This window comes from Rhinoderma darwinii (assembly GCF_050947455.1).
Source record: "Rhinoderma darwinii isolate aRhiDar2 chromosome 5 unlocalized genomic scaffold, aRhiDar2.hap1 SUPER_5_unloc_46, whole genome shotgun sequence".
NCBI lineage: Eukaryota > Metazoa > Chordata > Amphibia > Anura > Rhinodermatidae > Rhinoderma > Rhinoderma darwinii.
Window position 1 is genome coordinate 266,861 of NW_027461805.1, and position 12,869 is coordinate 279,729.

At 47.8% G+C, this 12,869-nt stretch overlaps 8 non-coding genes across 8 annotated transcripts; all 8 read right to left on the minus strand.

The window, feature by feature from the left end:
• Nucleotides 1-1,152: 1,152 nt before the first annotated feature.
• Nucleotides 1,153-1,343, minus strand: LOC142694610 (U2 spliceosomal RNA). Its single transcript, XR_012862804.1, has one exon. It is a non-coding gene; the product is annotated as a U2 spliceosomal RNA (small nuclear RNA).
• Nucleotides 1,344-2,619: 1,276 nt separating this feature from the next.
• LOC142694611 (U2 spliceosomal RNA) lies at nt 2,620-2,810 on the minus strand. Its single transcript, XR_012862805.1, has one exon. It is a non-coding gene; the product is annotated as a U2 spliceosomal RNA (small nuclear RNA).
• A 1,288-nt stretch (nt 2,811-4,098) lies between these two features.
• Nucleotides 4,099-4,289, minus strand: LOC142694612 (U2 spliceosomal RNA). Its single transcript, XR_012862806.1, has one exon. It is a non-coding gene; the product is annotated as a U2 spliceosomal RNA (small nuclear RNA).
• Nucleotides 4,290-5,569: 1,280 nt separating this feature from the next.
• On the minus strand, nt 5,570-5,760 carry LOC142694613 (U2 spliceosomal RNA). Its single transcript, XR_012862807.1, has one exon. It is a non-coding gene; the product is annotated as a U2 spliceosomal RNA (small nuclear RNA).
• Nucleotides 5,761-7,060: 1,300 nt separating this feature from the next.
• LOC142694615 (U2 spliceosomal RNA) lies at nt 7,061-7,251 on the minus strand. Its single transcript, XR_012862809.1, has one exon. It is a non-coding gene; the product is annotated as a U2 spliceosomal RNA (small nuclear RNA).
• A 1,312-nt stretch (nt 7,252-8,563) lies between these two features.
• LOC142694616 (U2 spliceosomal RNA) lies at nt 8,564-8,754 on the minus strand. Its single transcript, XR_012862810.1, has one exon. It is a non-coding gene; the product is annotated as a U2 spliceosomal RNA (small nuclear RNA).
• Nucleotides 8,755-10,047: 1,293 nt separating this feature from the next.
• On the minus strand, nt 10,048-10,238 carry LOC142694617 (U2 spliceosomal RNA). Its single transcript, XR_012862811.1, has one exon. It is a non-coding gene; the product is annotated as a U2 spliceosomal RNA (small nuclear RNA).
• A 1,308-nt stretch (nt 10,239-11,546) lies between these two features.
• On the minus strand, nt 11,547-11,737 carry LOC142694619 (U2 spliceosomal RNA). The gene has a single exon (XR_012862812.1). It is a non-coding gene; the product is annotated as a U2 spliceosomal RNA (small nuclear RNA).
• Nucleotides 11,738-12,869: the final 1,132 nt, after the last annotated feature.

Genomic DNA, 12,869 nt, shown 5'->3' on the forward strand with positions numbered 1-12,869 from the left:
AGACAGGATTTGCTTCTTTTGCTTGCACCACAATGCAGTGCTGAAAGAGGAGGAATCTACATAAAAACGCCTTCCTGGCAACGCCCAAATGCCCTGCTGCCATGCAGATAAACACTGGCAGCGGCAGCAAGTGCATGCCCACAGCCACCCCTTGTTCCTTCACACCTTGTATCAGCTGTAATCCAGTCCAGTCCAGTGCTGCCTGCTGAGCAGCACTGACCAACACTGCCTGGGCCCAGGCTTTTATCTCTGAGGCCCCATTATGATGTCAGAAAGCTGGCTCTGGAATCCTGAGGGCTCCACTATGACACGTGCAAAGTTCCGTCTGAACTTTATATAAGACGGTGAGGCTCAGTCAGTCACTCAGTGTTGCCTGAGAGGGCAACACTGCAACAGCCGGCCGCCAGGCTGTCTTTTTTTTGCACAGCTAGTTGCCTCCAGGAGGCCACAAGAGGGAGACAAGGGACTGCAAAATGGAAAATAGGCATCCACCAACTTTACAGACAACTTCTCCTTGCTCCTACAACCTCCATCCTTGCACAGTTTGTTATTCTTCTAGGTAACATAGTAACAAATCCAAATTGCTGCTCTCTTTGTAGGCAAGCAAGGCTTTGTTGCAACTGCAATTCTTACTTCTTCTTGAAATGTAGGGACGACAGTACATTCCATCACATCCATCTAGTGTACACAGGTAGGTCCATTGTGGCGGGCAGGCGAGCGGGCGGGCTGCTTTATTGGCTGTTTGCTGTTCCCCTACTCCACTCCACTATTTGACTGTAGTGCTGCATCAATCAATCAATCAATCAATCAATCAATCAATCAATCAATCAATCAATCAATCAATCAATCAATCAGTGGCTGGCTCAGGTGCAGCTCTTTAACTTACCTAAAAGGGAGGGCGGAGAGAAGACAAGGAAGGTGAATGAGGTGTTCCAATGTGAAATGCCGGAAACACAGAAACACAGACGACACACAACAAGAGGTGGCAATCTATTCATTAATTGCATTTAATCAATGAGCTCATTATCACTCATGCATTGTCCAACAGGTGTTGAAATAATGGGATTAAAAGGGGAGATCCCTTCAGAAAGACAGAAACAATAGCAAAGACAAAAAACACTTTTGGAATCTGCTTTTAGTCAACACATAAGGAAAGGGTGCACCGGTCCTGGAAATACTGCAATACCAGGTCAATGCGTGGAGTGGACAGAGCAAGCTCTATTTCCATCTCCCTGTTCTAAAAATCCATTTAATATATGGTCCCCAGATAGGGGACGTATCAGATATTAAACTGATAAGAACAGATACTACACTTGATCTTAGCCAAAAGGCCGAGAAGCGATAACCCGAACGGGCCGCGCGTTGCCCGAGCCTGCCCGATACTGCTGTTCAGCCCTTGCAGCGATTCAGCCTACTTCTAGGCAATTCCATGGGGCCCTGCAGGCTCACACACTCACAGCTACACGGGAGGTGAATAAAGGCCGGAGAGGAAGCCAGACAGGATTTGCTTCTTTTGCTTGCACCACAATGCAGTGCTGAAAGAGGAGGAATCTACATAAAAACGCCTTCCTGGCAACGCCCAAATGCCCTGCTGCCATGCAGATAAACACTGGCAGCGGCAGCAAGTGCATGCCCACAGCCACCCCTTGTTCCTTCACACCTTGTATCAGCTGTAATCCAGTCCAGTCCAGTGCTGCCTGCTGAGCAGCACTGACCAACACTGCCTGGGCCCAGGCTTTTATCTCTGAGGCCCCATTATGATGTCAGAAAGCTGGCTCTGGAATCCTGAGGGCTCCACTATGACACGTGCAAAGTTCCGTCTGAACTTTATATAAGACGGTGAGGCTCAGTCAGTCACTCAGTGTTGCCTGAGAGGGCAACACTGCAACAGCCGGCCGCCAGGCTGTCTTTTTTTTGCTCAGCTAGTTGCCTCCAGGAGGCCACAAGAGGGAGACAAGGGACTGCAAAATGGAAAATAGGCATCCACCAACTTTACAGACAACTTCTCCTTGCTCCTACAACCTCCATCCTTGCACAGTTTGTTATTCTTCTAGGTAACATAGTAACAAATCCAAATTGCTGCTCTCTTTGTAGGCAAGCAAGGCTTTGTTGCAACTGCAATTCTTACTTCTTCTTGAAATGTAGGGACGACAGTACATTCCATCACATCCATCTAGTGTACACAGGTAGGTCCATTGTGGCGGGCAGGCGAGCGGGCGGGCTGCTTTATTGGCTGTTTGCTGTTCCCCTACTCCACTCCACTATTTGACTGTTGTGCTGCATCAATCAATCAATCAATCAATCAATCAATCAATCAATCAGTGGCTGGCTCAGGTGCAGCTCTTTAACTTACCTAAAAGGGAGGGCGGAGAGAAGACAAGGAAGGTGAATGAGGTGTTCCAATGTGAAATGCCGGAAACACAGAAACACAGACGACACACAACAAGAGGTGGCAATCTATTCATTAATTGCATTTAATCAATGAGCTCATTATCACTCATGCATTGTCCAACAGGTGTTGAAATAATGGGATTAAAAGGGGAGATCCCTTCAGAAAGACAGAAACAATAGCAAAGACAAAAAACACTTTTGGAATCTGCTTTTAGTCAACACATAAGGAAAGGGTGCACCGGTCCTGGAAATACTGCAATACCAGGTCAATGCGTGGAGTGGACAGAGCAAGCTCTATTTCCATCTCCCTGTTCTAAAAATCCATTTAATATATGGTCCCCAGATAGGGGACGTATCAGATATTAAACTGATAAGAACAGATACTACACTTGATCTTAGCCAAAAGGCCGAGAAGCGATAACCCGAACGGGCCGCGCGTTGCCCGAGCCTGCCCGATACTGCTGTTCAGCCCTTGCAGCGATTCAGCCTACTTCTAGGCAATTCCATGGGGCCCTGCAGGCTCACACACTCACAGCTACACGGGAGGTGAATAAAGGCCGGAGAGGAAGCCAGACAGGATTTGCTTCTTTTGCTTGCACCACAATGCAGTGCTGAAAGAGGAGGAATCTACATAAAAACGCCTTCCTGGCAACGCCCAAATGCCCTGCTGCCATGCAGATAAACACTGGCAGCGGCAGCAAGTGCATGCCCACAGCCACCCCTTGTTCCTTCACACCTTGTATCAGCTGTAATCCAGTCCAGTCCAGTGCTGCCTGCTGAGCAGCACTGACCAACACTGCCTGGGCCCAGGCTTTTATCTCTGAGGCCCCATTATGATGTCAGAAAGCTGGCTCTGGAATCCTGAGGGCTCCACTATGACACGTGCAAAGTTCCGTCTGAACTTTATATAAGACGGTGAGGCTCAGTCAGTCACTCAGTGTTGCCTGAGAGGGCAACACTGCAACAGCCGGCCGCCAGGCTGTCTTTTTTTTGCACAGCTAGTTGCCTCCAGGAGGCCACAAGAGGGAGACAAGGGACTGCAAAATGGAAAATAGGCATCCACCAACTTTACAGACAACTTCTCCTTGCTCCTACAACCTCCATCCTTGCACAGTTTGTTATTCTTCTAGGTAACATAGTAACAAATCCAAATTGCTGCTCTCTTTGTAGGCAAGCAAGGCTTTGTTGCAACTGCAATTCTTACTTCTTCTTGAAATGTAGGGACGACAGTACATTCCATCACATCCATCTAGTGTACACAGGTAGGTCCATTGTGGCGGGCAGGCGAGCGGGCGGGCTGCTTTATTGGCTGTTTGCTGTTCCCCTACTCCACTCCACTATTTGACTGTAGTGCTGCATCAATCAATCAATCAATCAATCAATCAATCAATCAATCAATCAATCAATCAGTGGCTGGCTCAGGTGCAGCTCTTTAACTTACCTAAAAGGGAGGGCGGAGAGAAGACAAGGAAGGTGAATGAGGTGTTCCAATGTGAAATGCCGGAAACACAGAAACACAGACGACACACAACAAGAGGTGGCAATCTATTCATTAATTGCATTTAATCAATGAGCTCATTATCACTCATGCATTGTCCAACAGGTGTTGAAATAATGGGATTAAAAGGGGAGATCCCTTCAGAAAGACAGAAACAATAGCAAAGACAAAAAACACTTTTGGAATCTGCTTTTAGTCAACACATAAGGAAAGGGTGCACCGGTCCTGGAAATACTGCAATACCAGGTCAATGCGTGGAGTGGACAGAGCAAGCTCTATTTCCATCTCCCTGTTCTAAAAATCCATTTAATATATGGTCCCCAGATAGGGGACGTATCAGATATTAAACTGATAAGAACAGATACTACACTTGATCTTAGCCAAAAGGCCGAGAAGCGATAACCCGAACGGGCCGCGCGTTGCCCGAGCCTGCCCGATACTGCTGTTCAGCCCTTGCAGCGATTCAGCCTACTTCTAGGCAATTCCATGGGGCCCTGCAGGCTCACACACTCACAGCTACACGGGAGGTGAATAAAGGCCGGAGAGGAAGCCAGACAGGATTTGCTTCTTTTGCTTGCACCACAATGCAGTGCTGAAAGAGGAGGAATCTACATAAAAACGCCTTCCTGGCAACGCCCAAATGCCCTGCTGCCATGCAGATAAACACTGGCAGCGGCAGCAAGTGCATGCCCACAGCCACCCCTTGTTCCTTCACACCTTGTATCAGCTGTAATCCAGTCCAGTCCAGTGCTGCCTGCTGAGCAGCACTGACCAACACTGCCTGGGCCCAGGCTTTTATCTCTGAGGCCCCATTATGATGTCAGAAAGCTGGCTCTGGAATCCTGAGGGCTCCACTATGACACGTGCAAAGTTCCGTCTGAACTTTATATAAGACGGTGAGGCTCAGTCAGTCACTCAGTGTTGCCTGAGAGGGCAACACTGCAACAGCCGGCCGCCAGGCTGTCTTTTTTTTGCTCAGCTAGTTGCCTCCAGGAGGCCACAAGAGGGAGACAAGGGACTGCAAAATGGAAAATAGGCATCCACCAACTTTACAGACAACTTCTCCTTGCTCCTACAACCTCCATCCTTGCACAGTTTGTTATTCTTCTAGGTAACATAGTAACAAATCCAAATTGCTGCTCTCTTTGTAGGCAAGCAAGGCTTTGTTGCAACTGCAATTCTTACTTCTTCTTGAAATGTAGGGACGACAGTACATTCCATCACATCCATCTAGTGTACACAGGTAGGTCCATTGTGGCGGGCAGGCGAGCGGGCGGGCTGCTTTATTGGCTGTTTGCTGTTCCCCTACTCCACTCCACTATTTGACTGTTGTGCTGCATCAATCAATCAATCAATCAATCAATCAATCAATCAATCAATCAGTGGCTGGCTCAGGTGCAGCTCTTTAACTTACCTAAAAGGGAGGGCGGAGAGAAGACAAGGAAGGTGAATGAGGTGTTCCAATGTGAAATGCCGGAAACACAGAAACACAGACGACACACAACAAGAGGTGGCAATCTATTCATTAATTGCATTTAATCAATGAGCTCATTATCACTCATGCATTGTCCAACAGGTGTTGAAATAATGGGATTAAAAGGGGAGATCCCTTCAGAAAGACAGAAACAATAGCAAAGACAAAAAACACTTTTGGAATCTGCTTTTAGTCAACACATAAGGAAAGGGTGCACCGGTCCTGGAAATACTGCAATACCAGGTCAATGCGTGGAGTGGACAGAGCAAGCTCTATTTCCATCTCCCTGTTCTAAAAATCCATTTAATATATGGTCCCCAGATAGGGGACGTATCAGATATTAAACTGATAAGAACAGATACTACACTTGATCTTAGCCAAAAGGCCGAGAAGCGATAACCCGAACGGGCCGCGCGTTGCCCGAGCCTGCCCGATACTGCTGTTCAGCCCTTGCAGCGATTCAGCCTACTTCTAGGCAATTCCATGGGGCCCTGCAGGCTCACACACTCACAGCTACACGGGAGGTGAATAAAGGCCGGAGAGGAAGCCAGACAGGATTTGCTTCTTTTGCTTGCACCACAATGCAGTGCTGAAAGAGGAGGAATCTACATAAAAACGCCTTCCTGGCAACGCCCAAATGCCCTGCTGCCATGCAGATAAACACTGGCAGCGGCAGCAAGTGCATGCCCACAGCCACCCCTTGTTCCTTCACACCTTGTATCAGCTGTAATCCAGTCCAGTCCAGTGCTGCCTGCTGAGCAGCACTGACCAACACTGCCTGGGCCCAGGCTTTTATCTCTGAGGCCCCATTATGATGTCAGAAAGCTGGCTCTGGAATCCTGAGGGCTCCACTATGACACGTGCAAAGTTCCGTCTGAACTTTATATAAGACGGTGAGGCTCAGTCAGTCACTCAGTGTTGCCTGAGAGGGCAACACTGCAACAGCCGGCCGCCAGGCTGTCTTTTTTTTGCACAGCTAGTTGCCTCCAGGAGGCCACAAGAGGGAGACAAGGGACTGCAAAATGGAAAATAGGCATCCACCAACTTTACAGACAACTTCTCCTTGCTCCTACAACCTCCATCCTTGCACAGTTTGTTATTCTTCTAGGTAACATAGTAACAAATCCAAATTGCTGCTCTCTTTGTAGGCAAGCAAGGCTTTGTTGCAACTGCAATTCTTACTTCTTCTTGAAATGTAGGGACGACAGTACATTCCATCACATCCATCTAGTGTACACAGGTAGGTCCATTGTGGCGGGCAGGCGAGCGGGCGGGCTGCTTTATTGGCTGTTTGCTGTTCCCCTACTCCACTCCACTATTTGACTGTTGTGCTGCATCAATCAATCAATCAATCAATCAATCAATCAATCAATCAATCAATCAATCAATCAATCAATCAGTGGCTGGCTCAGGTGCAGCTCTTTAACTTACCTAAAAGGGAGGGCGGAGAGAAGACAAGGAAGGTGAATGAGGTGTTCCAATGTGAAATGCCGGAAACACAGAAACACAGACGACACACAACAAGAGGTGGCAATCTATTCATTAATTGCATTTAATCAATGAGCTCATTATCACTCATGCATTGTCCAACAGGTGTTGAAATAATGGGATTAAAAGGGGAGATCCCTTCAGAAAGACAGAAACAATAGCAAAGACAAAAAACACTTTTGGAATCTGCTTTTAGTCAACACATAAGGAAAGGGTGCACCGGTCCTGGAAATACTGCAATACCAGGTCAATGCGTGGAGTGGACAGAGCAAGCTCTATTTCCATCTCCCTGTTCTAAAAATCCATTTAATATATGGTCCCCAGATAGGGGACGTATCAGATATTAAACTGATAAGAACAGATACTACACTTGATCTTAGCCAAAAGGCCGAGAAGCGATAACCCGAACGGGCCGCGCGTTGCCCGAGCCTGCCCGATACTGCTGTTCAGCCCTTGCAGCGATTCAGCCTACTTCTAGGCAATTCCATGGGGCCCTGCAGGCTCACACACTCACAGCTACACGGGAGGTGAATAAAGGCCGGAGAGGAAGCCAGACAGGATTTGCTTCTTTTGCTTGCACCACAATGCAGTGCTGAAAGAGGAGGAATCTACATAAAAACGCCTTCCTGGCAACGCCCAAATGCCCTGCTGCCATGCAGATAAACACTGGCAGCGGCAGCAAGTGCATGCCCACAGCCACCCCTTGTTCCTTCACACCTTGTATCAGCTGTAATCCAGTCCAGTCCAGTGCTGCCTGCTGAGCAGCACTGACCAACACTGCCTGGGCCCAGGCTTTTATCTCTGAGGCCCCATTATGATGTCAGAAAGCTGGCTCTGGAATCCTGAGGGCTCCACTATGACACGTGCAAAGTTCCGTCTGAACTTTATATAAGACGGTGAGGCTCAGTCAGTCACTCAGTGTTGCCTGAGAGGGCAACACTGCAACAGCCGGCCGCCAGGCTGTCTTTTTTTTGCACAGCTAGTTGCCTCCAGGAGGCCACAAGAGGGAGACAAGGGACTGCAAAATGGAAAATAGGCATCCACCAACTTTACAGACAACTTCTCCTTGCTCCTACAACCTCCATCCTTGCACAGTTTGTTATTCTTCTAGGTAACATAGTAACAAATCCAAATTGCTGCTCTCTTTGTAGGCAAGCAAGGCTTTGTTGCAACTGCAATTCTTACTTCTTCTTGAAATGTAGGGACGACAGTACATTCCATCACATCCATCTAGTGTACACAGGTAGGTCCATTGTGGCGGGCAGGCGAGCGGGCGGGCTGCTTTATTGGCTGTTTGCTGTTCCCCTACTCCACTCCACTATTTGACTGTTGTGCTGCATCAATCAATCAATCAATCAATCAATCAATCAATCAATCAATCAATCAATCAATCAATCAATCAATCAATCAATCAGTGGCTGGCTCAGGTGCAGCTCTTTAACTTACCTAAAAGGGAGGGCGGAGAGAAGACAAGGAAGGTGAATGAGGTGTTCCAATGTGAAATGCCGGAAACACAGAAACACAGACGACACACAACAAGAGGTGGCAATCTATTCATTAATTGCATTTAATCAATGAGCTCATTATCACTCATGCATTGTCCAACAGGTGTTGAAATAATGGGATTAAAAGGGGAGATCCCTTCAGAAAGACAGAAACAATAGCAAAGACAAAAAACACTTTTGGAATCTGCTTTTAGTCAACACATAAGGAAAGGGTGCACCGGTCCTGGAAATACTGCAATACCAGGTCAATGCGTGGAGTGGACAGAGCAAGCTCTATTTCCATCTCCCTGTTCTAAAAATCCATTTAATATATGGTCCCCAGATAGGGGACGTATCAGATATTAAACTGATAAGAACAGATACTACACTTGATCTTAGCCAAAAGGCCGAGAAGCGATAACCCGAACGGGCCGCGCGTTGCCCGAGCCTGCCCGATACTGCTGTTCAGCCCTTGCAGCGATTCAGCCTACTTCTAGGCAATTCCATGGGGCCCTGCAGGCTCACACACTCACAGCTACACGGGAGGTGAATAAAGGCCGGAGAGGAAGCCAGACAGGATTTGCTTCTTTTGCTTGCACCACAATGCAGTGCTGAAAGAGGAGGAATCTACATAAAAACGCCTTCCTGGCAACGCCCAAATGCCCTGCTGCCATGCAGATAAACACTGGCAGCGGCAGCAAGTGCATGCCCACAGCCACCCCTTGTTCCTTCACACCTTGTATCAGCTGTAATCCAGTCCAGTCCAGTGCTGCCTGCTGAGCAGCACTGACCAACACTGCCTGGGCCCAGGCTTTTATCTCTGAGGCCCCATTATGATGTCAGAAAGCTGGCTCTGGAATCCTGAGGGCTCCACTATGACACGTGCAAAGTTCCGTCTGAACTTTATATAAGACGGTGAGGCTCAGTCAGTCACTCAGTGTTGCCTGAGAGGGCAACACTGCAACAGCCGGCCGCCAGGCTGTCTTTTTTTTGCACAGCTAGTTGCCTCCAGGAGGCCACAAGAGGGAGACAAGGGACTGCAAAATGGAAAATAGGCATCCACCAACTTTACAGACAACGTCTCCTTGCTCCTACAACCTCCATCCTTGCACAGTTTGTTATTCTTCTAGGTAACATAGTAACAAATCCAAATTGCTGCTCTCTTTGTAGGCAAGCAAGGCTTTGTTGCAACTGCAATTCTTACTTCTTCTTGAAATGTAGGGACGACAGTACATTCCATCACATCCATCTAGTGTACACAGGTAGGTTCATTGTGGCGGGCAGGCGAGCGGGCGGGCTGCTTTATTGGCTGTTTGCTGTTCCCCTACTCCACTCCACTATTTGACTGTTGTGCTGCAATCAATCAATCAATCAATCAATCAATCAATCAATCAATCAATCAATCAATCAATCAGTGGCTGGCTCAGGTGCAGCTCTTTAACTTACCTAAAAGGGAGGGCGGAGAGAAGACAAGGAAGGTGAATGAGGTGTTCCAATGTGAAATGCCGGAAACACAGAAACACAGACGACACACAACAAGAGGTGGCAATCTATTCATTAATTGCATTTAATCAATGAGCTCATTATCACTCATGCATTGTCCAACAGGTGTTGAAATAATGGGATTAAAAGGGGAGATCCCTTCAGAAAGACAGAAACAATAGCAAAGACAAAAAACACTTTTGGAATCTGCTTTTAGTCAACACATAAGGAAAGGGTGCACCGGTCCTGGAAATACTGCAATACCAGGTCAATGCGTGGAGTGGACAGAGCAAGCTCTATTTCCATCTCCCTGTTCTAAAAATCCATTTAATATATGGTCCCCAGATAGGGGACGTATCAGATATTAAACTGATAAGAACAGATACTACACTTGATCTTAGCCAAAAGGCCGAGAAGCGATAACCCGAACGGGCCGCGCGTTGCCCGAGCCTGCCCGATACTGCTGTTCAGCCCTTGCAGCGATTCAGCCTACTTCTAGGCAATTCCATGGGGCCCTGCAGGCTCACACACTCACAGCTACACGGGAGGTGAATAAAGGCCGGAGAGGAAGCCAGACAGGATTTGCTTCTTTTGCTTGCACCACAATGCAGTGCTGAAAGAGGAGGAATCTACATAAAAACGCCTTCCTGGCAACGCCCAAATGCCCTGCTGCCATGCAGATAAACACTGGCAGCGGCAGCAAGTGCATGCCCACAGCCACCCCTTGTTCCTTCACACCTTGTATCAGCTGTAATCCAGTCCAGTCCAGTGCTGCCTGCTGAGCAGCACTGACCAACACTGCCTGGGCCCAGGCTTTTATCTCTGAGGCCCCATTATGATGTCAGAAAGCTGGCTCTGGAATCCTGAGGGCTCCACTATGACACGTGCAAAGTTCCGTCTGAACTTTATATAAGACGGTGAGGCTCAGTCAGTCACTCAGTGTTGCCTGAGAGGGCAACACTGCAACAGCCGGCCGCCAGGCTGTCTTTTTTTTGCACAGCTAGTTGCCTCCAGGAGGCCACAAGAGGGAGACAAGGGACTGCAAAATGGAAAATAGGCATCCACCAACTTTACAGACAACTTCTCCTTGCTCCTACAACCTCCATCCTTGCACAGTTTGTTATTCTTCTAGGTAACATAGTAACAAATCCAAATTGCTGCTCTCTTTGTAGGCAAGCAAGGCTTTGTTGCAACTGCAATTCTTACTTCTTCTTGAAATGTAGGGACGACAGTACATTCCATCACATCCATCTAGTGTACACAGGTAGGTCCATTGTGGCGGGCAGGCGAGCGGGCGGGCTGCTTTATTGGCTGTTTGCTGTTCCCCTACTCCACTCCACTATTTGACTGTTGTGCTGCATCAATCAATCAATCAATCAATAAATCAATCAATCAATCAATCAATCAATCAATCAATCAATCAATCAATCAGTGGCTGGCTCAGGTGCAGCTCTTTAACTTACCTAAAAGGGAGGGCGGAGAGAAGACAAGGAAGGTGAATGAGGTGTTCCAATGTGAAATACCGGAAACACAGAAACACAGACGACACACAACAAGAGGTGGCAATCTATTCATTAATTGCATTTAATCAATGAGCTCATTATCACTCATGCATTGTCCAACAGGTGTTGAAATAATGGGATTAAAAGGGGAGATCCCTTCAGAAAGACAGAAACAATAGCAAAGACAAAAAACACTTTTGGAATCTGCTTTTAGTCAACACATAAGGAAAGGGTGCACCGGTCCTGGAAATACTGCAATACCAGGTCAATGCGTGGAGTGGACAGAGCAAGCTCTATTTCCATCTCCCTGTTCTAAAAATCCATTTAATATATGGTCCCCAGATAGGGGACGTATCAGATATTAAACTGATAAGAACAGATACTACACTTGATCTTAGCCAAAAGGCCGAGAAGCGATAACCCGAACGGGCCGCGCGTTGCCCGAGCCTGCCCGATACTGCTGTTCAGCCCTTGCAGCGATTCAGCCTACTTCTAGGCAATTCCATGGGGCCCTGCAGGCTCACACACTCACAGCTACACGGGAGGTGAATAAAGGCCGGAGAGGAAGCCAGACAGGATTTGCTTCTTTTGCTTGCACCACAATGCAGTGCTGAAAGAGGAGGAATCTACATAAAAACGCCTTCCTGGCAACGCCCAAATGCCCTGCTGCCATGCAGATAAACACTGGCAGCGGCAGCAAGTGCATGCCCACAGCCACCCCTTGTTCCTTCACACCTTGTATCAGCTGTAATCCAGTCCAGTCCAGTGCTGCCTGCTGAGCAGCACTGACCAACACTGCCTGGGCCCAGGCTTTTATCTCTGAGGCCCCATTATGATGTCAGAAAGCTGGCTCTGGAATCCTGAGGGCTCCACTATGACACGTGCAAAGTTCCGTCTGAACTTTATATAAGACGGTGAGGCTCAGTCAGTCACTCAGTGTTGCCTGAGAGGGCAACACTGCAACAGCCGGCCGCCAGGCTGTCTTTTTTTTGCACAGCTAGTTGCCTCCAGGAGGCCACAAGAGGGAGACAAGGGACTGCAAAATGGAAAATAGGCATCCACCAACTTTACAGACAACTTCTCCTTGCTCCTACAACCTCCATCCTTGCACAGTTTGTTATTCTTCTAGGTAACATAGTAACAAATCCAAATTGCTGCTCTCTTTGTAGGCAAGCAAGGCTTTGTTGCAACTGCAATTCTTACTTCTTCTTGAAATGTAGGGACGACAGTACATTCCATCACATCCATCTAGTGTACACAGGTAGGTCCATTGTGGCGGGCAGGCGAGCGGGCGGGCTGCTTTATTGGCTGTTTGCTGTTCCCCTACTCCACTCCACTATTTGACTGTTGTGCTGCATCAATCAATCAATCAATCAATCAATCAATCAATCAATCAATCAATCAATCAATCAGTGGCTGGCTCAGGTGCAGCTCTTTAACTTACCTAAAAGGGAGGGCGGAGAGAAGACAAGGAAGGTGAATGAGGTGTTCCAATGTGAAATGCCGGAAACACAGAAACACAGACGACACACAACAAGAGGTGGCAATCT